At 40.0% G+C, this 25,921-nt stretch overlaps 1 protein-coding gene across 1 annotated transcript in view; it reads right to left on the bottom strand.

Annotated features, from left to right (window-relative positions):
- The window catches only part of LOC111959423 (F-box-like/WD repeat-containing protein TBL1X), a 29,631-nt gene extending 13,356 nt beyond the window's left edge, over window positions 1–16,275 (bottom strand). The window contains exon 1 of the mRNA XM_023980951.2: window positions 16,003–16,275. The gene's annotated coding sequence lies outside the window, so the exon portion shown is untranslated. The remainder of the gene's footprint in view (window positions 1–16,002) is intronic.
- Between the last annotated feature and the right edge of the window lie 9,646 nt (window positions 16,276–25,921).

Here is a 25,921-nt window from a genome sequence, read left to right as displayed (position 1 = left end):
ACTTGATCCTAAACCTATCATTTAGAATGCTGAATCATGGCCATTGTTATATTTTGTGCTTTCAGTCTGACTTGAGGGGTATAACTGGACAAGAGGGACAAGCTTCCTTCCAGACCAGATACAGAGTAGAGCCAGTCAGTAAGAAATGCAGGCCTCTCTAACCTCCATACCACACCACTCACAGAGCTCAACTCACTCCCAAGAGTCACCCTTTGGTAGCATAGCAACGAGCAGGAACCAGCGGCAAAATACACAGAGAATAGTGTTGTCCCAATTTACCAGTGGGCCCTRTGCCAGCTGGGTCGAACATGTTACCCAACATGAATAACACACGTCTTTCACCTTGGGATATTCTTTCACATGGACTCTATGGCTTTATTGCACCGCACAGCAGACATGCAGCGCTCAAATGAAATAACCACCAATATTGGCTAAGTGTGAATGTTCACATTAATTTTCCTCCCCAAAAAAAGAGATGGTGCTATGATTTGGAGCTGGTGTGAGAATCAATCTCCCCTTATGGCGTTCCATGAATACATAATCATACCACATGTTATTGAATGAGAACCATTGCTTGATTTAGAGTATCATAAAACCCAAAATGCAATACATTTAAATATGATCAATAACGTATTATACATTTTAAAAAGTACAACAAACACCAAAGCTGGAACAAGTTTTTTTCTTCGTTCTAGTTAAGCTAAGCCTTTGTGTGATACTTTGGGTGGCCTGCAGAGCCTGCAGAGCTCAATGCCAACCCACTAAACTGCTTCTCTTTGGGCTAATTAGATAACAAGCAGGGTCTGGCTAGAAGGGAAGGCATATCTGTATCAAAGCTGCGAGACGCAGCTCCCATGGCCGCCACCCCCACAACAACTGGAAACATAATTATACTGAACAAAATAGAACACACAACATGCAACAATTTCAAAAAGTTTACTGAGTTACAGTTCATAGAAATAAATCTGTCAATTTAAATAATTTAATCAGGCCCTAATCTATGGATTTCACATGACTGGGCAGGGATGCAGCCATGGGTGGGCCTGGGAGGGCATAGGCCMACCCACTGGGGAGCCAGGCCCAGCCAATCAGAATTAGTTTTTCCCCACAAAAGGGCTTTATTACAGACAGAAATACTTCTCAGCATCCCCCATCCCCCTCCTCAGACAATCCCGAAGTTGAAAAAGCCGGATGTGAAGGTCTTGGGCTGGTGTGGTTACTCGTGGTCTGCGATTGTGAGACCAGTTGGATGTACTCCCAAATACTCTAAAACAACGTTGGAGGTGGCTTATGGTAGAGAAATTAACAGGACTGTTGGGACAGTCCTGCAGTCAACATGCCAATTGCATGCCCCCTCAACTTGAGACATATGCACATTTTAGAGTGGCCTTTTATTGTCACACGGTGCACCTGTGTAATGATTATGCCGTTTAATCAGYTTCTTGATATGCCACACCTGTCAGGTGGATGGATTATCTTGGCAAAGGAGAAATGCTCCTAACAGGGATGTAAACAAATTTGTGCACAACATTTGAGAGAAATAAGCTTTTTGTGCGTATTTGAAAATGTTATCCGTTGGGTATCATAATTCTATGTAAACTGACTTGAGTATCAGCTATGATACAGTATCATTGGAAGAACATATCTGCCACCCTAATGTACATCTTTCGGTACACAATCTACATAGGCAATTCCAAAGCAACATTTTTCACTTTAAAAGAATGCCAAACAAAAGCCATTGATTGCAAAGTTAAACAAACCATACAACTCTATGCAAAGGGACAATTTCCATACATTTTACAAAAACACATTTACTCAAGAACAGTGCAGATGCAAAGTTAGGTAACAGAATGAAGGTAAAATCTTCCTCTGGTTTTTTATGTGACCATGTTTTCCAAAAACTCTTAAATGTCTATTTCTGCAGAAAGAAGGGGGTGTCCGCTATGATGACACCTTGAGTTTGAACAAATCTATTTTGGTTATTGAACTACAGTAAGTGAAGTGGATGAAAACAGTAAGAGGGATGGTAACAGAACGACATGGGTCACTGATCTGTACTACACAGAAATGCATAATTATGAATATTATTCTCTTCATGGGGATGTATCCTTAATAGGTACAAAGGTAGAAGATTTTAATATCCTCCTTTGCATTTTTGGGTATAATTCTACACTCTGGTTATTATTATTAGGATACCTGGGGTGGCAGGTAGCCTAGTGGTTGGGCCATTAACCGAAAGGTTGCTGGATCAAATCCCAAGCTGACAAGGAAAAAATGTATCATTCTGCCTCTGAACAAAGCAGTTTACCCACTCTTCCCCGGTAGGCCATCATTGTAAATAAAAATTTGTTCTTTACTTACTTGCCTAGTTAAATAAAGGTTAAATTTGAAAACAAGACCAATTTGGTTGGTCCGGTCCATCTATGTTTCACAAGTTTGGACATCACAGCACAGCATGTATAACATAGTTCAGCACAGTACAATATAGTAAATTATACTGATAGATGTCTTCTAAGACCCCTTTAACCATATTTGACCCGAAATCAAAGCCATTGCTTATTCCTAATTTGTAGGATGGAACATGGTTGAAAAATGTATATATATGTCTTAATTTCTCAAATATAGACACTTAGCTTTCATTTTACTCCAAATTTGATGTTCTCCTATGAACTTCAAGTTGGTGAYCATAGGGCTTTTTACATGGGAATTCCCATACGCTTCAGGGCTCTAATACCACATGTAGGATAAGGATTACATTTATCAGCTCATTATAGAACCCTACATCCCACCAATCAAGATTGCTTTCCAATGTTCTCCAAAGAGATTGCATGAGACTGAGTTTATTCCCTGAGGGTGAATGGACATTAAAAGAGAAGTTCACTTTTTTTACAACCAAATCTGTATTTTAGATGTAACCTACATGTAATACACTTTGTGGGGATTTCACTTGTTTTTGAGAAACTTACCCCAACCAGCAATTGACTTCCGCATCATTATTCTGCAGTATGGGCGCTAAAATAACAAATGAACAAAAAACAAACAAAGTGCTTTGAAAAACAGACAYGCTCTCAGTAKAGTGATGCAGGTCTTTAGATGTTGTACACATGAARTTGTGTCATACCAAACTTTATCCGCAATGTTATATTCCATTTTATGCGATTTGAACCATTTCCCCTACGCAGCTGTACAACACAGGTGTGTCGGTAAAATATATGGACACCCCCGGCCTGCACAGCTCTGCATAGGAAACAGCTTCAGTTGCACAAATCTAACATTGCGGATAAAGTTAGAAAAATGACACAATTTAAATGTKTTGGGTTATAACATGCCACTTACATCCAAATGACAGATTTGGTCGTAAAAAAGTAAACTTCTCCTTTAGCTGTAGACTAGACACCCATCAACGGCCAGCGGTAGACCCCAACTTGAGACAGACACATCCCTCATATCATCATGGTTAATCAGACTATATCATCGTGTTGACCCCTCGCATCATTCACTACACGTTACTAATCAATGGATTTAGTCAACAGCAGAGAAAAACATAATTCCTTCAGGATTTTTTAAAATTTATTTTCCTAATAAAAAAAAAATCGAGTGCAGATGTAAAATGTTGGTATTACAGCATAAACAGCTGGTAAGAAACATAACTGGTTGTAATAAGTGTACATCAGGTACATACAAAATGTACTATAGTGTAGTGCCTCTCGTCAGATCCATTTCAAGTACATTTGTCTTGTTCAAATGGTTGTCCTAGTTTGATGCACGCATTCACACCGTTCCCAAGCAATTGCATATAGCCTCAATAGCATATCCCAGGACTTGACTTACACTGCAGTAGAAGACAAATGGACATCCCACTGGGCAGTGATGAGCTTCCCAGTGGTGGTCAGCCCTGTGACTCATTAGGGAAATCATTAGCATGTTTACTGCACAGTAAAGGGGATTACTTTACTGTCAAAGTACAACAGCAGCAACCATCCAGTCATTCATTCATCCAGGCTACGGTGTTTAGGTTGTAACTGAGTGTTATGCTTGAGGCTGTGGTCAAAGTACAACACAATTTAACTGGATGTCCAATTAACTGGTAGTTGCTATGAACCAAATTGCATCTATACTAGCTGCCTGAGCCATTAGAAACTCATTGGAAAAGAACAATCCTTGGATAGCTTTTCAGAATTCACATGGAAAACTAAAGGCATAAAAACATAAATTACCTGATAATAGGAAACACATTTATTTCCATGACAGAATTAAAAAGCAATTTGACTGACCAAAGTAGATATTTTCAAATACATGAATACTTAAGTTTCATAACTCCATTTTTTTTTGTGTGAAATCGTGTGGACATCAGAGCAATCTTGAGGGAATCCTATTTGAATCAGATAAGGATATTCATATGATAGGTAAGCTACACAAAACCTTGCAGAGAGCCTATCCAACTGACAATCTCTTAGAAAAATATCTAAACTATTGGAACTAAGACTTAAAAATAACTGATACTGGCACAAGATGGAGGGAATGTTGGAACATAACTAATGACATTAGTTAACTAAAATGTRCACTTAATCCAGTGTAAACTAATGTATAGAATTTATTATACAATAACCGAGTCATGTCTTGAGTGTAAAACTAACAATGTCTCAATAATCCATCCCATCTGGGAATTCTATAAAGTCCAAAAACATTATGGGCAGAGTTAGAAAGCTGGCTGTCAGAAGTATTACTATGTAAATGTACTTTTAATCCATCTGTCTGCATATTTCAAGACATGGCATATATGGGTGCAGTGATATACACGATGGATTGGACGATACCTTTGTCAATCATGTTGAAAAAACATATATTTAACTGGAAATCAACCAATCCTCCATCGTTAACACAATGGAAAGGTCAAATGCTTTATTATCTAAATGTTGAAAGTGCGTGGGTGACAGAGAGAAACAAAATGGTGCAGATTGACACCATGTGGTGGAGAGTGTGATGCGGGCATTGGAGATGGGGGTGTGAGCAGGTGGATCTGGGCAGGTGTGATGTCGTCGATGTTTGTGTGAGTCTGTAGGCTGCCGTTTGTATGAACATGTTAGCATTGTTTGAAAAAACAGTCATTGGAAAAAGCACCACATCAGGTTGAATGTCCATGTAAGTAAACACATTGCAACAGGTAAAATGGCTTAACCAAAAAGATCTCAGGACTCAAACCAAAATTGAGTTGCTGTCATATAAGCATTTCATGAGTGTTCCAGCCCATTCAAAACTGTATTTATTGCAGTGTTTCCACAAACACGTCCAGTCATTCCAGCACACTGATCTAAGGTCAGATGTCTTACCCTCTCCAACTGTGAGGTTTAAAATTTGGGGAAGGGTCAACTGATGGTAGATAACCACACTGGTGCACTACAAACAGGAATGCCAGCCACTTAAATTYATACTGTAAAAATATGAACTGCTTTAACTATACTCCTAGATCTAACAAACAGACAACCTACAAGCCGGGGAAGCTGTGGTAAGTCTTCATGATAAGGTCACCATGAGTGGATGTAATAAGTCGCAAATGCAAATTTTTGCTGTCTATCCTAAAAATGGATGTGGATGGTTTGTGGTGTGAAACTCACGTACAGAGCAATATGCTCTCTCAGATTAGAGAAGTCTGATTGGATATATACTGAAGAAATAGAAAACACAGCCACGTCCAAACATTGTTGAGAAAACACACAAAACCCTTGCAAAATACAAATGTATCCTTATTTCCAAACATTTTTATCAACCACAACAAAGTGTCCAATATGAAGAGAAATTAAGTGTAAAAGTAAAGAATAAATCCTGACATAAGCTATAAGACATCATGCCATCAAWGTATTCAGAGATAAAACACAAAGACAGTAAAGCTAAGAAAAATGCCTGGCTGTAGTGTGTGTAGGTTTTGAAAGTGTTTGATGTAGAAAAACAGGACACTACAAAATTGAGARAAAAAAGAGGTTTACAAAAAAGAGAGGAAGGCACATTCTACACCAACATGCCAAGGACCCCATTTTCTCCTGTACAGTCACCTCCTGACAGATGTGCAAACAAGACCTGGAAACAGCAGCCATTTTCTCTTGAACTGCTCTGATGAGTAAAATCCGCCTTTGGTTGGGCTGCAGTCTCGCCTGACCATTGGGGGAAGAGAGAGAGATAGGGGGTAGGGAAGGATAACTAATGATGCCACAATCAGGTAGTCACAACAAGTACTTCTGCATCACTGTCTGCCTTTCTCAATGACTCACTCAACGACAGGCGGTGTGGGCTTGGAGGGAAACTGTGGGGACTGGGGGATGGTAGCACTACTGTCTCTAGGGGAAACCACTTCTCCCACACCTGCCTGCCTGGATAGAGGTGACTTACTGACAACAGTTTGAAGATGACTGTGTTTCTGTAGTTTTAATATTGAAGGGTTACATGGGTTGTAAAATCTAAAGGGATGTAGTAGGTCTACATCAGGGACTTAGAGGGCGTAATTTATTGAGTAGTACAGTGAATAGTAATATCAAAGCATCATTTCAGCTGGCAGCTTTTCAACCACCAGTGACTAACTTTGCCCTAGTTCTTTTGCGTCCTACACAAGATCACACAGGACAGGATAGAATCCATACACGACTTGCTTGAACTTTCATGCATATTGACCATTGACATCATTTCTGCATTTATGCCAAAGATCGAGTTTGTATAATCATAATAAAAATGTTGGCCAAACTGAGTATACCAAACATTAGGAACACCTTCCTAATATTGAGTTACATCCACCCTTTTTGCCCTCAGAACAGCCTCAATTCGTCGGGGCATGGACTCTACAAGGTGTCGAAAGCGTTCCATGGGGATGCTAGCTCAATGCTTCCCACAGTTGTGTCAAGTTGGCTGGATGTCCTTTTGGTGGTGGACCATTCTTGATACATACGGGAAACCCAGCACCATTGCAGTTCTTGACACACTCAAACCGGTGCGCCTGGCACCTACTACCATACGCTGTTCAAAAGGCACTTATATTTTTTCCTGCCTATTCACCCTCGGAATGGCACACATACACAATCCATGTCTCAAGGCTTAAAATCCTTCTTTAAAACACCAATGGTTTTCACTAAGTCGATGGTTTATATTTAGGATAATGTTTGACAGCTTTGTCATTCTATTTTTTAATCTGATTTAATTATTTCATATATTTTACATGTGATAAGGCCAGAGAGAGGTCCAGAGAAAATTACAGACACGTGATAATCTGAAGAACCCAAACGAGCCACATGAAGTCTTTTGATAGATAACATAAAATCCTTGAATGATAGCAAATTCCAGTAGTTTACTCGTCAACTTCGCAAGTTTTCAGTAAAATACCCCCCCCTTTGAAACCTTATCCTGAGTTATCTATAACCTTTATTTTGTGGCTCCCTGGAGAACACATGGGATAGAGACAGATACTTAGGCAAATTGAAGGGATTCATCATGACTTATCATTATGAACATGACCTATGATCCGCTACACTCAAAATCCACTGTTTAGCATCGCATAGGTCTACCGGTGACAATATTTTTAGACTCTTGGCATTTACCAGAGCAACCGAGGGAGAACSAGAATAGTAGAATGGTTCTGACAGCAGAACGACCAGGGCAATTACAGCGTTGTGGAATAAACCTTGTAATCTTGATCCATCCTCCTCTAGGGCTGAGAATTGCCAGGAATCTCCCRATACCTAGGTGCTGATATGTATTGCGATTCTCACRATTCTATATGTATTGCGATTCGATACTGGTATTTTATTATTGCAATTCTATTTTTTTTTTTTGAGAATTGATACTTGGAGTCATATAATCTATATAATATCGTCAAAAATAATATTGYGATACTCTAGTGTATCAATTTTTATCCCATCACTATTATCCTCTATACAGGCTGTGTGGATCAACCGGTACCATTCACGCTATATCACAAGCTTTAAATATTTCATAGCCTGTAAATACATGCATGCAAATCTGACAACAGGACAGAAATTCCTGACTGCAGTGTTTATGATTAGATTAKCCAATAGCCATTCACTCCATCATGTCCCTGAAAGAGATGGCTGTCTGACAGAACCAGTGATGGCCTATTGGTACACATCTCCATGATTCTCATAACAGTACGTGATTGGCGACAGACACCKTCGTCCATGAGTAGACTAGACTATTGATTGTATGGAGCCAATAGCTTGCTTTAATGTTTTATTTATTATTCATTTTACTAGGCAAGTCAGTTAAGAACAAATTCTGATTTACAATGACGGCCTACCAAAAGGAAAAGGCCTCCTGCGGGTCGGGGGATGGGATTAAAAAAWATATATATATTAAATCAAAATATAGGACAAAACATCACAAGAGAGACAACACTACATAAAGAGATACCTAAGACAACAACATAGCATGGCAGCAACACATGACAACACAGCATGGTAGCAACACAACAKGACAACATGGTAGCAACACAACATAGTAGCAGCACAAAACAGGGTACAAACATTATTGGGCACAGACAACAGCACAAAGGGCAAGAAGGTAGAGGCAATACATCACACAAAGCAGCTACAACTGTCAGTAAGAGTGTCCATGATTGAGTCTTTGAATGAAGAGATTGAGATAAAACTGTCCAGTTTGAGTGTTTGTTGCAGCTTGTTCCAGTGGCTAGCTGCAGCGTACTGGAAAGACGAGCGACCCAGGGATGTGTGCGCTTTGGSGACCTTTAACAGAATGTGACTGGCAAAACGGGTGTTGTATGTGCAGGATGAGGGCTGCAGTAGATGATATCTGAGATAGGGGGGAGTGAGACCTAAGAGKGTTTTATAAATAAGCATCAACCAGTGGGTCTTGCAACAGGTATACAGAGATGACCAGTTTACAGAAGAGTATGTGTACTATAAGGAGCATTGGKGGCAAATCTGATGGCCGMATGGTAAAGAATCTAGCTCGAGAGCACCATTACCTGCCGATCTATAGATTATGTCTCCGTAATCTAACATGGGTAGGATAATAACTCTCTATACACAAATACGACAGACTGATTTAGAGAATAGGAAATGCAATGTAATTTCGGTAAAACATGCATTATTTAAGCCATGCATGCATATATTATGACTGCATTTTATTTGTTTGGTCATTGGCAAGGTTGTTTTTGGGCTGTTCGGGCACACAAAAAAATTCTGGAGGCAAGCAAAAGTTCGGAGCCGAAGTCTACGCCCCTTCATTGGTAACTGGTCAACAGTAGGGATTCTTCAATAAAGTCTTTGTTGTCAGTCAACGAGACAACTCATTTCCATGCAAAAATTTTTGTTGAGAAATATTGCACCAAACATCTTAGATGTAAAATTGCCCGACTAAGATCTCCTCAGTAAAAAATTTAAATTGAATGACAGATTTCATGAGTTATCTTAGATTAATTCTGACTATTTTGAGGAAATGTATACTGGYTACGGCGTCTCAAAACGGACAAACAGTACTATTGCCGCTTTTCTCATTTTTCAAGTGAAGATATTTTAAGGGAATATGAGAGCACACTCGTTTGGTTAGCCAGGTTTGGCTAGGCGCCAGCCAAACTGAAGCATGCTGACACCTTTAGACCCCYACAGAGCCTTTATTGCACCAGGGTCAGACAGGCAAGAAGTAACAGTCCATGGAAATACTGGGCATGACCATCATTCCAACCCATTCTCTGACTCACATGTTGTAAAGCATGAACACCGTAACATAAAGCCTGAGTGACATTGGTGCATATATCCAAACCCATTAATCCAAGACTTAGGCAAAAAGATATATGCATGGSAGATACTTCTCAACACTGCCTAGACAGGCTGAAGATGAGTGATATTGGCTCTTATGACTAGAACACCGTTCTATGCAGTTTTCACAGTTTATTGCAGACATGTACCCCCGCCTTTATAGATCAGTGTCAAAATCAATAAATTCTCCCTATCCTCCTACTTCCTCTTGAACATCTTCCTCTCTGTCCCTTACAACATTGCCCAACTCATCACCACAGTGGGTAAAAACACTTGGGATGGTGACATCACAGGCTCATAATCAATCACAAGCTATTCAACATWCAACCTTTATGTAAATTGCCAATAATGCCAACATAGGACCCAGAGAAGAAACCCAAACTTAATCATAAAGCTACTAGCCTATGTGTACGCAATATTCCTAAGTCTAAACAAATTGCTTGTTAGGCTTGCCAACATGTCTAAAATTCTCCTTATTCAAGTGCTTTCTTTTTCATTGAAACAAGGACTTAGGAAGGATACACCTCCACTGAAAGTGACTTTTCTGCCCGCTTAATCATTAAACCAAGGCTTCCTGTAATGATTTACAACTATCTATTCAAACGCAGAGCTATTTATATAGGACCTCCACGCTGCCAATAGCTGGTTTGGCCGAGTGCCCTAGTCTACGCCACCATGGTAGAGGAACCGCTTGCATTTGGTTATTACTTTACCATTTAGCTTATCACAAGGTGTGGGTTTAAGATATCTAAGGAATAAAAATTCTCAGATCTCAACCAAACAGCTTTTTCTGAGAAGTTAAAATGGTAGGGCCGTGAATTCAGATACAAGACAAAGTCTGTATTACTTGTCACAGTGTCTAGGTGTTAGTCAACCTCTCAGAACCTCCAGTGGTATCATTATGAGAGCGTATGGCTGTTTCAAACTACAAACGGCAGGAAATGGCAGAGATAACAACTAACTGAGGTAGACTATCTCTGGCATCCTACACATGAATGTTTGGGATCCATTCCAGAGCCACTATTCAAGGACAGGGTTATCCTGGAAACATGATAACCTTAACAGACAGAGTTTGGCCATGGCCAAGAGCAGACGGATGATCAACACAAACAWACTTCGAGCATCAGAAATCATTACAACTAACACCATGAATTATTAACTTCAATGTTATCTTCTTTTAACTGCAGTGACTATGTCCCATTGCTAGAAAAAATACACTGTTTGGACTTTGGTTAATGATAGATTTACAGTAGATTAGATTTTTGGGCTCCYGAGTGGCGCAGCGGTCTAAGTCACTGCATCTCAGTGCTTGAGGTGTCACTACAGACCCTGGTTCGATTCCAGGCTGAATCACAACTGGCCGTGATTGGGAGTCCCATAAGGCGGTGCACAACTGGCCCAGCATCGTCCGCGTTAGGGTTTGGCTGGTGTAGGCCGTCACTGACTTGCCAAGTTAAATAAATGTAACATAAAAAAAATTGTCACATGCACAGCAATATTTAACAGCTTGGAATAGAGAAATTACCAAGATGTAATCGCAGGGTACAGTGATATTTTTATTCTCTGAGCTCCAACATATACTCTCCAATCAAATGTCTAAGACACTAATTCCTAAAAAATAGAAACTGACATACAGTAATGATTCAAGGGTGACTATTCACAACAAACAAAAGATTCTCAAGAAAAAAATACAGCAATAGAATACTAGAGAAGGGACACACCGCAGACTTTTTTTCCCACACTAAAAACAACTTCACAACTCATTGGGGACAATACAATGTCACACATATTGGGAATTCCTTTCGGATGCTGTAATTGTATCATGAGTTCACAGTAAATGCCACCCAATTACACTGTGATATTGGTCAACAAACAAATCTAAACCATACTTTGCAGTGTGTGTTTAAATGTGAATATGAATTCCTCTGTATTTCCCCTCACACAAATCTCTTGCTTTCTTTTTTTTATGACACACACACGGCACACAGTACCAGTCAAAAGTTTGAACACACCTACTCATTCAAATATTTGTCTTTATTTGTACTATTTTCTACATTGTAGAATAATAGTGATGACATCAARACTATTAAATAACACATGGAATCATCTAGTAACCAAAAAAGTGTTTAAAAAATCTAAATATATTTGAGATTYTTCAAAGTAGCCACCCTTTGCCTTGATGACAGCTTTGCACATTCTTGGCATTYTCTCAACCAGCTTCACCTGGAATGCTTTTCCAACAGTCTTGAAGGAGTTCCCACATATGCAGAGCACTTGTTGGCTGCTTTTCCTTCACTCTGCGGTCCAACTCATCCCAAACCATCTCAATTGGGTTGAGGTCGGGTGATTGCGGAGATCAGATCATCTGATGCAGCACTCCATCACTCTCCTTCTTGGTCAAATAGCCCTTACCCAGCCTGGAGGTGTGTTGGGTCATTGTCCTGTTGAGAAACAAATGATAGTCCCACTAAGTGCGAACCAGATGGGAATGGCGTATTGCTGCAGAATGCTGTGGTAGCCATGCATGTTAAGTGTGCCTTGAATTCTAAATAAATCACAGATAGTGTCACCAGCAAAGCACCCCCACACCACCTCCTTCATGCTTCACGGTGGGAACCACAAATGCGGAGATCATCCATTCAGCTACTCTGCATCTCACAAAGACATGGCGGTTGGAAACAAAAATCTCATATTTGGACTCATCAGACCAAAGGACAGATTTCCACTGCTCTAATGTCCATTGCTTGTGTTTCTTGGCCCAAGCAAGTCTCTTCTTCTTATTGTTGTCCTTTAGTAGTTGTTTCATTGCAGCAACTTGGCCATGTAGGCCTGATTCACACAGTCTCCTCWGAACAGTTGATGTTGAGATGTGTCTGTTACTTGAACTCTGTGAAGCATTTATTTGGGCTACAATTTCTGAGGCTGGTAACTCTAATGAACTTATCCTCTGCAGCAGAGGTAACTCTGGGTCTTCCTTTCCTGTGGCGGTCCTCATGAGACCCAGTTTCATCATAGCACTTGATGGTTTATGCGACTGCACTTGAGAAACTTTAAAAGTTCTTGACATTTTCCAGATTGACTGACCTTCATGTCTTTAAAGTAATGATGGACTGTTAATTCTCTTTGCTTGTTTGAGCTGTTCTTGCCATAATATGGACTTGGTCTTTTACCAAATAGGGCTATCTTCTGTATATCACCCCTACCTTGTCACAATACAACTGATTGGCTCAAACACATTAAGAAGGAAAGAAATTCAACAAATKAACTTTTAACAAGGAACACCTGTTAATTGAAATSCATTCCAGGTGACTACCCCGTGAAGGTGGTTGAGAGAAAGCCAAGAGYGTGCAAAGCTGTTATCAAGGCAAAGGGTGGCTACTTTGAAGAATCTCAAATATATTTTGATTGGTTTAACACTTTTTTGGTTAGTACAGGATTCCATTTGTGTTATTACACAGTTTTGATGTCTTCACTATTCTACAATGTAGAAAATACTAAAAATAAAGAAAAACCCTAGAATGAGTAGGTTTGTCCAAACTTTGGACTGGTACTGTATATACATACATATCCTATATGCTCGCTTACACAACTCACAGCATAACTGATTGGATATGCATAAATTACTTTAGTGCTTTAACAGGAGCAGAATGGAGGGGGGGGGGGGTATCTCGATTCTACAGCTTTCAAACAAGGGCTCTAACAATCATTACAGTTTAGGTCCGAGAATAGACATTGGTTTGCAGCTGCAGCGAGCAAGAGAGCAGTTGCCATATCAACATGTACATCGAGGTTTCTGTTCAGGCCTCCGGTCCACTCTGGACAGACCTCCAACTTGTCTCTATAGCCTAGCCTGAACACAATTGTAAGGTCATAAAGGCACAGCCACCCCTGGTCCCAAATAAATAGCTGTAGTCTTGAAAAAGGCTGTACTTCAATGAGTGTTACTTCTATGTAATGTATTGGCCTGCCAACACTGGTGGCCCACGTGAACCTTAATAAACCCCTCTAGAAGGGAGGGCTTGCCATCTCTCCTCCCATGTTCTATTAGGAATAAAWATTGCTGCATAAACATTTGGACAAATGCTGAGATTGAGAGTGGTTGTTTTCACATGGGATTTCTGTATGTGGGGCTAATTTCAGGTACTGCTGGTGTATGGGGAATGAAGCACTGCTGTGAACAAATGGGAGTTTGACAGAAAATAACCTCTATCTCCTGCAGAAAGGGCTAACCAACACATTTGTAACGAAATTTTAAAAAATGTGTACCCAAATGAAACAACTACTGTCTGAAGGAGAATGTCTAAATGACCATTAACCTATAGTGTGGGACATTGGAGACTGGAGGGTTTGTGTTATTGGTCCATGCCATGGAGGGTAATAGGCTACCTTTTGTGTGTTACGGTGCTTTCTCTTGTTCGTCAATGAATGTTTCTTTTACATGTAAAACTTGTCTATTTGAACAAATGAAAAATGTAATTGTAAAAAAAAACTACATCCTGACTGAGGACAAAGATTACATCTGAAACATAAACTGTATCATTGCCCTGGAGCTCATTTATAACATGAACACACACAGTCAACAAACACTAAAGCCAAAAGGTGTAGTGTCATTTCAAACAAGCTCACTGAACCTTCAGTAGACATATACCCCTAGAACGCTGAGACACTCAAGTATAAACTATCTGAGTCTTCTGAAACAGCCTATCAGAAGAAAAATCACAATACAATCTCCCAGAACAGAATGTTCACTGAGGCATAAACCAATTCAGATATCATGGAGATTTAGCATTGCTGTTACCACTCACTGTTACCTCTCCATGTCCAACACGGTGCCATTCTACCAAGGTTCACACAGCCATAGCTTACTAATGGGTTCCAACATTACCACTCTCTAAWAGCTTGTAGAATTCAACAAATGGAAAAGCCTCGAGTCGTCGAGGACAAGCAATTACGCTATAATACACCCCTATTGTTCTTTTAATAGATGGCACTAAACCAGTTGTTTTTTATGACTCATTTGGTTTAATCTACAACCAAACYAGTGGACACAGGCACAACGAGCTCATTTTTGTTGTGGGATTCTACACTTTTATTAGTTCAAATTCCTTATTACTGGAAGATCATATTTGGAGTTGGAGTAAGATAATTCCAGTGTCACTGTACTGGTGAACTGTTGCCATACATTGAAGAATGTTGGTGGGTGTTGTCAAGTCTTACATGTCTGCACATTATCCCATAAACTTAAGTGGGAGGATGGAAATGACTTTACGTTAATATAGAGCCCAAGTAGTCTTTACATCACCATATTTTGTGTCTAAAGTAAGGACCTAGATCTAGAAAAATCACAGCTCGACCATATAAATCACCAGATCAACAGGTGTTAGAGGTGGTGCCATATAGGCCTAGGCTACATCCCATGACGTGATGATGCCTCTTTCAAACCTCCCAGTCTTTGTTCCTGAAGCTTCCCCAATACCCTTCAGAAATAAAGTGCCAACAGTCAGTATAATCATTCTTTAAAGATTAWTGTAATGTCATGTGTAAACATAACGAAATAAACCAACTGTAAAATCTAATGCCCAATTAGCATTCTAAATGATTTCTTGAATAGGCATGAGGGTGAAGATTGTTTTTGTACATGGTCTAAATGTCACCATTTTGACTGATACTGTAACAAGAAGTAACCGTGGCAGCAGGCTACTTACTAGTGAAACCAACGTCTGGTGGTGTATTGGATCAACTTCCCCTCCCCCACTCATTGCGAACTATCAGCATGTGCAATACCCTTTAAATGTAGCCAATATCATTACAGTTTGCAGAGTATATGAGAAAGAAAACTGATGAAGTAACTTTAAATACTCAAACTTAATAATAAAAAATCTGGGAAACAATAGCCACCAAAAGTTTATGCATTTTATGTCTTGTAGTTCAAAACAAAAGCGTTCATTTATGCCCAAATATACAATATTTCGACTATTATGTCAAAATAAAAGGGCAASGTTTTGATAAGCCTAGCTCGTTACTACTAATACTAATAAAATTACAAATAAAGAACAATGTTCCTTCGGGAAACATTTATACACATGTAAAGTGATTAATGTGACCCAGTAAATGATTCATAATAAACAGTGTTACTAAGTTCAGCAAGTAATTACATGCAACAATGTATCATTCATGAAATTACAATGTTACAATTCATKAAACTTGAGCGAAAGTTTTAACTTACCTTTCTCAGAGGGTGAGCTCGTGGTGTTGCCGACTTGCCGCCACCTCTTCCACTAGGATAGCCTCCAACTTCAGTGAGCAAGAAACGACTTTCCTCCCATTTTGCTTATCATAATTCAAGTTCTGAACACCGGTGCAATCTCTGCGTTCCGAAGGTAACATAAACGGTCTAAAATATATTTCCTCGCGAATGTTTGTGTGGGATGTAAAGTTTAAAGAAGCTTGACGTCTAAATAACGCTGGGGATGTGTGGAATAGAGTTTCCAGCGATTCTGAGAATGAAACGAAGAGACGGCAGCAAACACTCATCGAGAGAGAGAGAGAGAGAGGGGGGGGGAGAGAGAGAGATTATTTCCCTTGTTGTTTATTTCCCTTTTTGTTTATTGTCTATTCCACTTGCTTTGACAATGTAAACACGTGTTTCCCATGTCAATAATGCCCTTTGAATTGACTTGAATGGAGGGGGGGGGGACTGTCATGACCTACAATTTATTTTATTGTAGGTCATGACAGTCTATCTATCTATCTAGCACCTGACCTTAAACCTGCTTATTTAAAACATGAAATTCCTTCCAGTAAAATGTAACTAAATGACCATGTGGTTATTATCATGTTGACCACAAGTAATTTCCTTTACAGCTAGAGCAACTAGTGCTAGTGAATGGCTTTGTTTGACCTTTATTGTGCAATTTGTTATGGTTTAAAAAAGTAATTTGTATTATATTGCCTTGTACATAATGTAGGCCTTCATGTGGTCTCAGAACATGGGCACTGCAAAACTACAATCAAAGAGCATTGTGGCTAGATTAATGTATTGTCTTTGGTAGCCTACTTGTCTTTTTTATATTGCATTTGAACATTTTAAAAGTCTAATATAAATTATTGATTAATTTCATTGCAACCCAATATAAAACGTATTTTGTGATATAATTTCAAACTRGGCCTATGTATTACTTTAGATCGACATCAATCAAGAATATGCTAAACGGTAATCMCAAAATATATATTTTAAATTAGTCAGAATTCCAAGATTGAAGAATTGCAGTCATTATAATCTTAGTTTTGTTAAAAATTACTAAAATGCACGAAGGCCAAAAACCCTGGGTTGGTTGGATCTAGTCAAACAAAAGGGCTACAGCAGCTGAAGTCTTTTCATGGTGCAACCCGACATTGTATGTGGCCTTAGCGGTCAATACCCCTCCCCCACAGTTCTGTATTTTTCGCCTGCCGAGTCACATAGTGGTTGATTAATTCTCTTTTCGCCTTGCTCAGTCATTCAGATTTGGAAAGTAAATAACAAGTTGACATCATTACAGGTCTACATTGGTGTGACACATTCCTTTGGTTACCGTACGAGCTTGAATATTTGCGCACAAAGACTACAGAATTATGTAATTTAATCATAAAATAAAATGTAATTGGTCGCGTACACATATTTAGCAGATGTTATCGCAGGTGTAGCGAAATGCYTATGTTCCTAGCTCCAACCGTGCAGTACTACCTGACAATACAAACCATTACGCGTAAATCCCAAAAATAAAAAGAAGGGAATTAAGAAATATTGAAATATTAGAACAGGCAATGTCAGAGTCCGGGATATAAATATATATGTATATTATTGTGTGTATAGACATTATTGGTAGTATTTGAATAGAACATTGTAGTAATTATATAGGATAGGCCTTGACTACAATACAGTATATACATATGAAGTGGGTAAAACAGTATGCAAACATTATTACTATGACCAGTGTTCAATGACTATGTATACTGAACAAAAATATAAACGCTACATGSAACAATTAATTGAAATTAATTCCTTAGGCTCTAATTTATGGATTTCACATGACTGGGAAGGGGCACAGCCATGGGTGGACCTGGGAAGGCATAGGCCCACCCACTGGGGAGCCAGGCCCAGCCAATCAGAATGAGTTTTTCCCCACAAAAGGGCTTTATTACAGACATAAATACTCCTCAGTTTCATCAGCTGTCTGGGTGGCTGGTCTCAGATGATCCCGCAGGTGAAGAATCCGGGAGGGAATGTCATGGGCTGGCRTGGTTATACGTGGTCTGTGGTTGCGAGGCTGGTTGGACGTACTGCCAAATTCCCTAAAACAACATTACATTCTCTGGTAACAGCTCAGGTGGATATTCCTGCAGTCAGCATGCCAATTGCACACTCCCTCAAAACTTGAGAYATCTGTGGCATTGTGTTGTGGGACACAACTGAAYATTTTAGATTGGCCTTTTATTGTCCCCAGCACAAGGTGCACCTGTGTAATGATCATGTTGTTTAATCAGCTTCTTGATATGGCACACTTGTCAGCTGGATGGATTATTTTGGCGAAGGAGAAATGCTCACTAACAGGGATGTAAACAAATTTGTGCACAAAATTGGAGATAAAAAAGCTTTTTGTGTGTATGGAACATTTCTGGAATCATTTATTTCAGCTCATGGAACATAGGTCCAACACTTTACATGTTGCGTTTACATTTTTGTTCAGTATACACTACCGTTCAAAAGTTTGTAGCCACTTAGAAATGTCATTGTTTTTGAAAGAAAAGTACATTTTTTGTCCATTTAAATAACATAAAATTGCTCAGAAATACAGTRTAGACATTGTTAATGTTGTAAATGACTATTGTAGCTGGAAACGGCAGATTTTTTAGGGAATATCTACATAGGCGTACAGAGGCCCATTATCAGTTTTCAGCTGTGCTAACATAATTGCAAAAGGATTTTCTAATGATCAATTAGCCTTTAAAAATTATAAACTTGGATTAGCTAACACAATGTGCCATTGGAACACAGGAGTGATGGTTGCTGATAATGGGCCTCTGTACGCCTATGTTGATATTTGATTAAAAAAAGTGTTTGATCATATTCAACTAAACATTGTCTTATTACATTATAACCCCCTTATTTATTTTTACATACACCGGATAGGTGCAATGAAATGTGTTGTTTTACAGGGTCAGCTATAGTAGAATGGCGCCCTTGGAGCAAATTAGTGTTAAGTTCCTTACTCAAGGGCACATCAACAGATTTTTCACCCTGTCAGCTCGGTATTCAAACCAGTGACCTTTCGGTTACTGGCCCAACGCTCTAACCACTAGGCTACCTGCCTACCTTATTTATGGGTCAAACTAGCAAAAACATGGACTTTTCATATCTGCACGTGTAGCCACACTCTCCAGGCCTCTGGTGATGTTGTGTTCTGAGATACATGTCCAGTGGGCTATAGTGTTCTGCCCTGAAGTACACCAATTCTTAGAGCTGGGCTTTATTTGTAGCCTGTGTGCACAGCTATTAGTGTATGTGTGGTAAAGAGCACTTCCTGCCATGGAGCTGGGGCTGACCTCCTAACAAAGAACAGGTTCAATCTRYTTCCCCTCCCCCAACCCRGGAGACTGATGAGGGTCACATGACCTTTCTAGACGGCACAGAGCGGGGGATGGTAATATGTTGATTTGGGGGAAGGGTGCTGATAGTCACACCACTCTTGTTTGCCTGTTATTAGGCCTGGGAAGCTCAGGCAAAGCACAGCCTCTAGCTGGGATTATCCAGCTGTGTCTCTGTTTCTCACAGTGCTGCAGTACCATCAACATATTGGATTTAGCTCCCAAGCCCTCCTGCTTTATTCATACCATAAAGAGATTACGAGCACAGGCAGGGTGTGAGTCAGTCTGGCAGGGCCAAGACCATCCACCCACCAACACAAAAGCCTACTGTGTGTGTGTGTGTTAGAGTGTGTGTGCGCGAGTCAGCACATGTGTATGCCTCTGTGAGTGCATGCACGTGCGTCTGTGTGTGTGTGTGTGTGAGGAAAGGCTTTGTGTACTCAGTAACACTGAACCACTCCTCCCCCACTCCCATCCCTCCCATCCCCCACTGCAAGCAGCCACACAGGCGGGAGACGCATTAGGGTTTCTTTGGTGCTGTTATGTCATACAGACCCATTTTCCAGTCACAGCAACACATCGTACAAGAAAAACAAAGCTATTTTCAGCCACAGAATTTGAGTATGTTTACCTTCATGTGAAATTTGACTTCACAGAGGGAATATACTTTTTATATGACTACACAATTCCCTGCAAATGTATACAACCTTCTTCTTACATAGATCYATACTTACATATTACATTTATTTTAGTCATTTAGCAAATGCCCTTATCCGGAGCGACTTACAGGATATGTCTCACCTACTCAAAATCACATTTTATTTGTCACATGCGCTGAATACAACAGGTGTACAGGACACCTACAGCACCCGATGTCACAGGAAGGCCAAAAAGATCATCAAGGATATCAATCACCCGAGCCACTGCCTGTTCACCCCACTATCATCCAGAAGGCGAGGTCAGTACAGGTGCGTCAAAGCTGAGACCGAGAGACTGAAAAACAGCTTCTATCTCAAGGCCATCAGACTCTTAAACAGCCATCACTAGCACATTAGAGGCTGCTGCCTATAGGCATAGACTAGGAATCCCTGGCCACTTTAAGGAATGGAAAACTAGTCACTTTAATAATATTTACATATCTGGCATTACTCATCTCATATGTATATACTGTATTCTATTGTCACGTCTGCTCCTGCTCCTCCCCTCCGGCGTACGACGTCGCCAGAGTACTAACCACCGGTCCTGGGATTCATCACAGGTGCGCATTAATGATGAGTGCCAGGTGTGCGTAATGATGAGTGCCAGGACCGGTGGTTAGTACTCTGGCGACGTCGTACGCCGGAGGGGAGGAGCAGGAGCAGACATCTATACTATTCTACGGTATCTTAGTCACTTAATGTTTACATATCTGGCATTACTCCTSTCATGTGTATATACTGTTTTCTAAACTATTCTATGGTATCTCATTCACTTAATAATGCATACATAGCTTGCATTACTCATCTCATATGTATATACTGTTTTTCTGTACTATTCTACTGTATCTTAGTCCGTTCCGCTCKGACATCGCTCGTCCATATGTATATAGTCTTAAGTCATTCCTACTTAGATTTGTGTGTATTGGGGATATGTTCTGTMATTTGTTAGATATTACTCCACTGATGGAAGGCTTTGTGTACTCAGTAACACTGTACCACCCCTCCCCCACTCCCTTTGCGGTCGGAGGCAGAGCAGTTGCCATACCAGGCGGTGATGCAACCAGTCAAGATGCYCTCGATGGTGCAGCTGTAGAACTTTTTGATGCCAAATCTTTCCAGTCTCTTGAAGGGGAATAGGCGTGTCCTCTTCACGACTGTCTTGGTGTGTTTGGACCATGATAGTTTGTTGGTGATGTGGACACCAAGGAACTTGAACCTCTCAACCTGCTCCACTACAGCCCTGTCGATGAGAATGGGGKTGGCTCAGGGATTCAAACCAGCGACCTTTGGGTTATTGGCTCAACACGCTTAACCACTAGGCTACCTGCCGCTCTACAATAATTCTCTGCTAAGATGTTTATCTGGAGGAAATATATTTWAAAAATCCCAATGCCCCAGGGCAGTGATTGGGGACACTGCCCTGTGTAKGGTGCCGTCTTTCGGATGGGACTTTAAACGGGTGTCCTGACTCTCTGAGGTCATTAAAGATCCCATGGCACTTATCGTAAGAGTAGGGGTGTTAACCCCGGTGTCCTGGCTAAATTCCCAATCTGGCCCTCAAACCATCACGGTCAGCTAAGAAACCCCAGTTTACAATTGGCTCAKTCATCCCCCTCCTCTCCCCTGTAACTATTCCCCAGGTYGTTGCTGTAAATGAGAACGTGTTCTCAATCAACTTACCTGGTAAAATAACGGATAAATAAAAATAAAAATATACAGTACCAGTCAAAAGTTTGGACACACCTAGTCATTCAAGGATTTATCTTTATTTTGACTATTTTCTACATTGTAGAATAATAGTAAATACATCAAAACTATGAAATATCACATATGGAATCATGTAGTAACCAAAAAATTGTTAAACAAATCAAAATATATTTCACATCTCAACATCAACGTCCTTTGCTCTGATGAGTCCAAATTTGAGATTTTTGGTTCCAACCGCCGTGTCTTTGTGAGACATGTAGGTGAACGGATCTTCGTATGTGTGGTTCCCACCTTGAAACATTGAGGAGGTGTGATGGTGCTTTGCTGGTGACACTGTCGGTTATTTATTTAGAATTCAAGGCACACTTAACCAGCATGGCTACCACAGCATTCTGCAGTTATACACCATCCCATCTGGTTTGGGCTTAGTGGGATTATCATTTGTTTTTAATCAGGACAATTACCCAACACACCTCCAGGCTGTGTAAGGGCTACTTGACCAAGAAGGAGAGGGATGGAGTGCTGCATCAGATGACCTGGCCACTACAATCCCCCAACCTCAACCCAATTGAGATGGTTAGGGATTAGATGGACCACAGAGTGAAGTAAAAGCAGCTACCAAGTGCTCAGCATATGTGGGAACTMCTTCAAGACTGTTGGAAAAGCATTCCTCATGAAGCTGGTTGAGAGAATGCCAAGAGTGTGCAAAGCTGTCATCAAGGCAAAGTGTGGCTACTTTGAATAATATCAAATATAATCAAAATGTTTTGGTTACTATATGATTCCATATGTGTTATTTCATAGTTTTGATGTCTTCACTATTATTCTACATTGTAGAAAATAGTAAAAATAAAGAAAAACCCTTGAATGATTATCCAAACGTTTGACTGGTACTGTACATATGTTCACACACTGAGGAATGCAAAGGGTTACTCCAGTGCATTCTTTCTGGCTATAGTCAAATTCCTTACAGACCAAAGGGAAGGAGAGAGGGAGAGAAAAGGCGGGAAAAGCAGACAGATGTCAGAGATTGAAGGGCTGAGGTCAGGGGTCAAGGGTTGATGACCTRTGGATCCTGCTGCTTCCCCTCCTCTCCTCCCTCCATCTCCTCCCTCCTCCTTCCCCTCCCTCACCAGGCACTCAAGCAGTAAGTGCTACAGAAGGGCATTACAGTTTGTGTCTCTAGGAGGTTATTTATTCTAATGTACTGTGATTGTAGAAAAGAATGTGGAAAACAGGTAATAGCTGTGGATGAGAAGCAACTTGATTCCCTTCATGATTGAGAAGTTGTCTCTTATAGAAAATCTATCTTTATTTGGCTCTATTACAACAACAATCAGTATCCAAACTGCAGTCTGTTTACTCATAATCTGTGCATAATACTAATCTAATACTGCTCAAGATGTCTTGGGTCAAGAAAATGTCAGAAASGCTAAATGAAGCCCAATATTTGCAATGATATCGACATTAATTGTATACATAGTCTTGTTGGAAAGTAAACATAAAAACGCTTTTAGATTGTAATATAGGCTAAATTAATATTAAAGGTCCTTTTCCACAGCCAGACATGATATTTGGTGACGTTGTCTCTGATTTCAACAGCCAAAATAGAATATGTCTGAAAAGAGCACTGGCGTCATAGGGTATGTATGTGTTTGCTATAGCATGAAGTGTGCCCCAGCATGTGCAATGCAGATTACTTTAATGGTACTGCTAGTTGAAATGTCAGCAATTCCAGGTTTCCATGGAGATACACCCTTCACACTCAGTAGCTAAATAGAAATGTAAATGTTCTGTTCTTATTCACTGTCCACGGAGGTGACACAGCTCACTCAAAACCATAGTTTGCCCTAACTTTAATTCAAACCAATGTGTACCACCACCGCAATGCTATCCAATAACAACATTGTGAAGGACGAAACCTGTTTTAGTATGCTATTAGACCTTGATGATATTTATACATCATAAAACAGGATTCAATTTCATAAAAGAGAAAAGCAAGCCTCAAACAGTACTAACATGACATATTTCAACCAATAGTGTCTGGTTTTTACCTTCCACAATGCCCCCTATGGGCAACTAAATGCTTCGGATATGGTTAATGATTTTCACCTAACAGCCTGGATAATTCTTAAACAATTTATGATTTATACAGAGAGAAATTAGTAAATGTAAATCTCACTGGAGATCTGATACTGACAATGTATTGTTTGCTTGGGGATGGGGATGTATGCTATAGCTAGTTACTGCTGTGTAGTCAGTGGATTCATGACATTTGTCATGTCAGCATATTGAGTGTAATGGGGCCATCCACTCAGTCCAGGCAGCCAATGACAGTTGTAATGCAGCTAAGTGAGCTGTCACCCCACACTATCACCTGGCTTTACTTACAGGATTGTTTGTATGCATTGGGTCTACTTAATTACTGAGTTGCATSCCCTAGTCCCTACAAAGATACATATCAATGACACTGGGTGTATGCGGTATGGGCCAGGGATTTTGCATGTGGCAGAGGAAAGGTGTTGTGTAAGGTGGACTGGAGTAAAAGACAAGCAGTATTTATCTCGTCATGATAAAGGTCATTCATATGAGGTTGACAAGCCCTTCCTGATGATCTTTTACCAGGTGAGACGAGAGTGATTGGCATTGTTCTATCATTATATCATCTAGCAAAATAGGTCATAAAATCATTATACAAATGTGTGTGTGTGTGTGTGTGTGTGTGTAAGAGAGAAGGAGAGAGAAAACAAAACACATTTAGAATTATATATCTTATTTTGGTCATTATGATCCTCAGACAAGAAAAACAAAAGTAATTATCCATTGTTTACTATTAATGCTGAATATTCTCCTGGAAATAATTATTTCCAAATAAAAAGTACGAAACAAAGTAGAGGTCTCAGCATCCAAAAGTTGTGTGTGGCAGCATTGCCATCTAGTGGACACTAAATGCGCTAACGCTAGAGTGGACAAGTCAAGGTTAGCCCACCCAGCAAAATAATAAACATTGAGTTTCTCTGTCTACCCGGCTGACTGCCGCTGAGGGACACTCACACATCAATCAAAATACATTGAGCACATTAAAGTATATATTTAAATTCTACAGTTATTGGATATAACTAAATGAAGCTGTGCACTTTGGAAGCACTTTGGGAAGCTGTCCACTTTGGTCGAGATGAGAATAGCAGCACGCTGATCTGAGTGCCTACAGTGCTGCACAAYGCAGTGTTGTTTAGGGAGCTGCTGGTGATTGTCAGAACAATGTTCCAAGGGCGTCTATGTTTAGAACTCTTTCACACTGAACAGTTTTTCCGACCTCATATAGAGGATAAATATTGTCACAGGGAATATGGGAAAGTCTTGTGAATAGATACTGCCTATTAAGTCCAGTTTAGACTCTAGAGTTACAAACAAAGACTACTGTACCAAATTGAGAGGGGCCATTGTAAGTCTGAGGAGAGTGTAATCATTTCCTAAGACTGGAATTGTGACATACTCAGTTTATTTATTAGAACCCCGTGAAATGAAGCCAGCTCTCACAGTTGAATATCTGGCCAATGGAAAAAAAGACACTAATTTAAGTAATGGGTTTTAAATCTGTAAAATAAACCAAGATTAAAGTCTGTAGTATTGGCAAAGACTTGATAACAGTCATCAATGCATATTGAAATGGTCCAAAAGAAGCCAAAATACATTCTCTCAAATGATTCCCCCTGGTTGTAGGAAATAAAACCGCCATGTCAAGAATTAAATACATTTCGTGACTAGACTAGAATCTAGAGTCTAGATCTAACCGTTATATAATTTAAGATACTGTAGTGTTTGTGTTTTCAATGGCACCATTTCAGCCCTACTTGCCTCCACTTGGAAGATATACGTGCATCTGTTGTAATGATGTCATCCCAGGTGTTAGCACTCATGATGCCATGAGACGTCATCATGTTTGTTGTTATTTTTGGCTTTTGAGCAGCTTATACAGTATCTCAATATCATCCCAGAGACCTCAGCAATGTGCAATCATCTCGTGCTTTTAGATGAATAAGGGATCATCTGTAGCGATGAAAGACCTATAGTTTGTATGGGAGGTATGGGAATGGTCCCTTTCTTTTGCCA

This window comes from Salvelinus sp. IW2-2015, linkage group LG36, assembly GCF_002910315.2.
Source record: "Salvelinus sp. IW2-2015 linkage group LG36, ASM291031v2, whole genome shotgun sequence".
NCBI lineage: Eukaryota > Metazoa > Chordata > Actinopteri > Salmoniformes > Salmonidae > Salvelinus > Salvelinus sp. IW2-2015.
The sequence above is the reverse complement of the archived record's forward strand: the minus strand, read 5'-3'. Positions and strand labels throughout refer to the sequence as shown.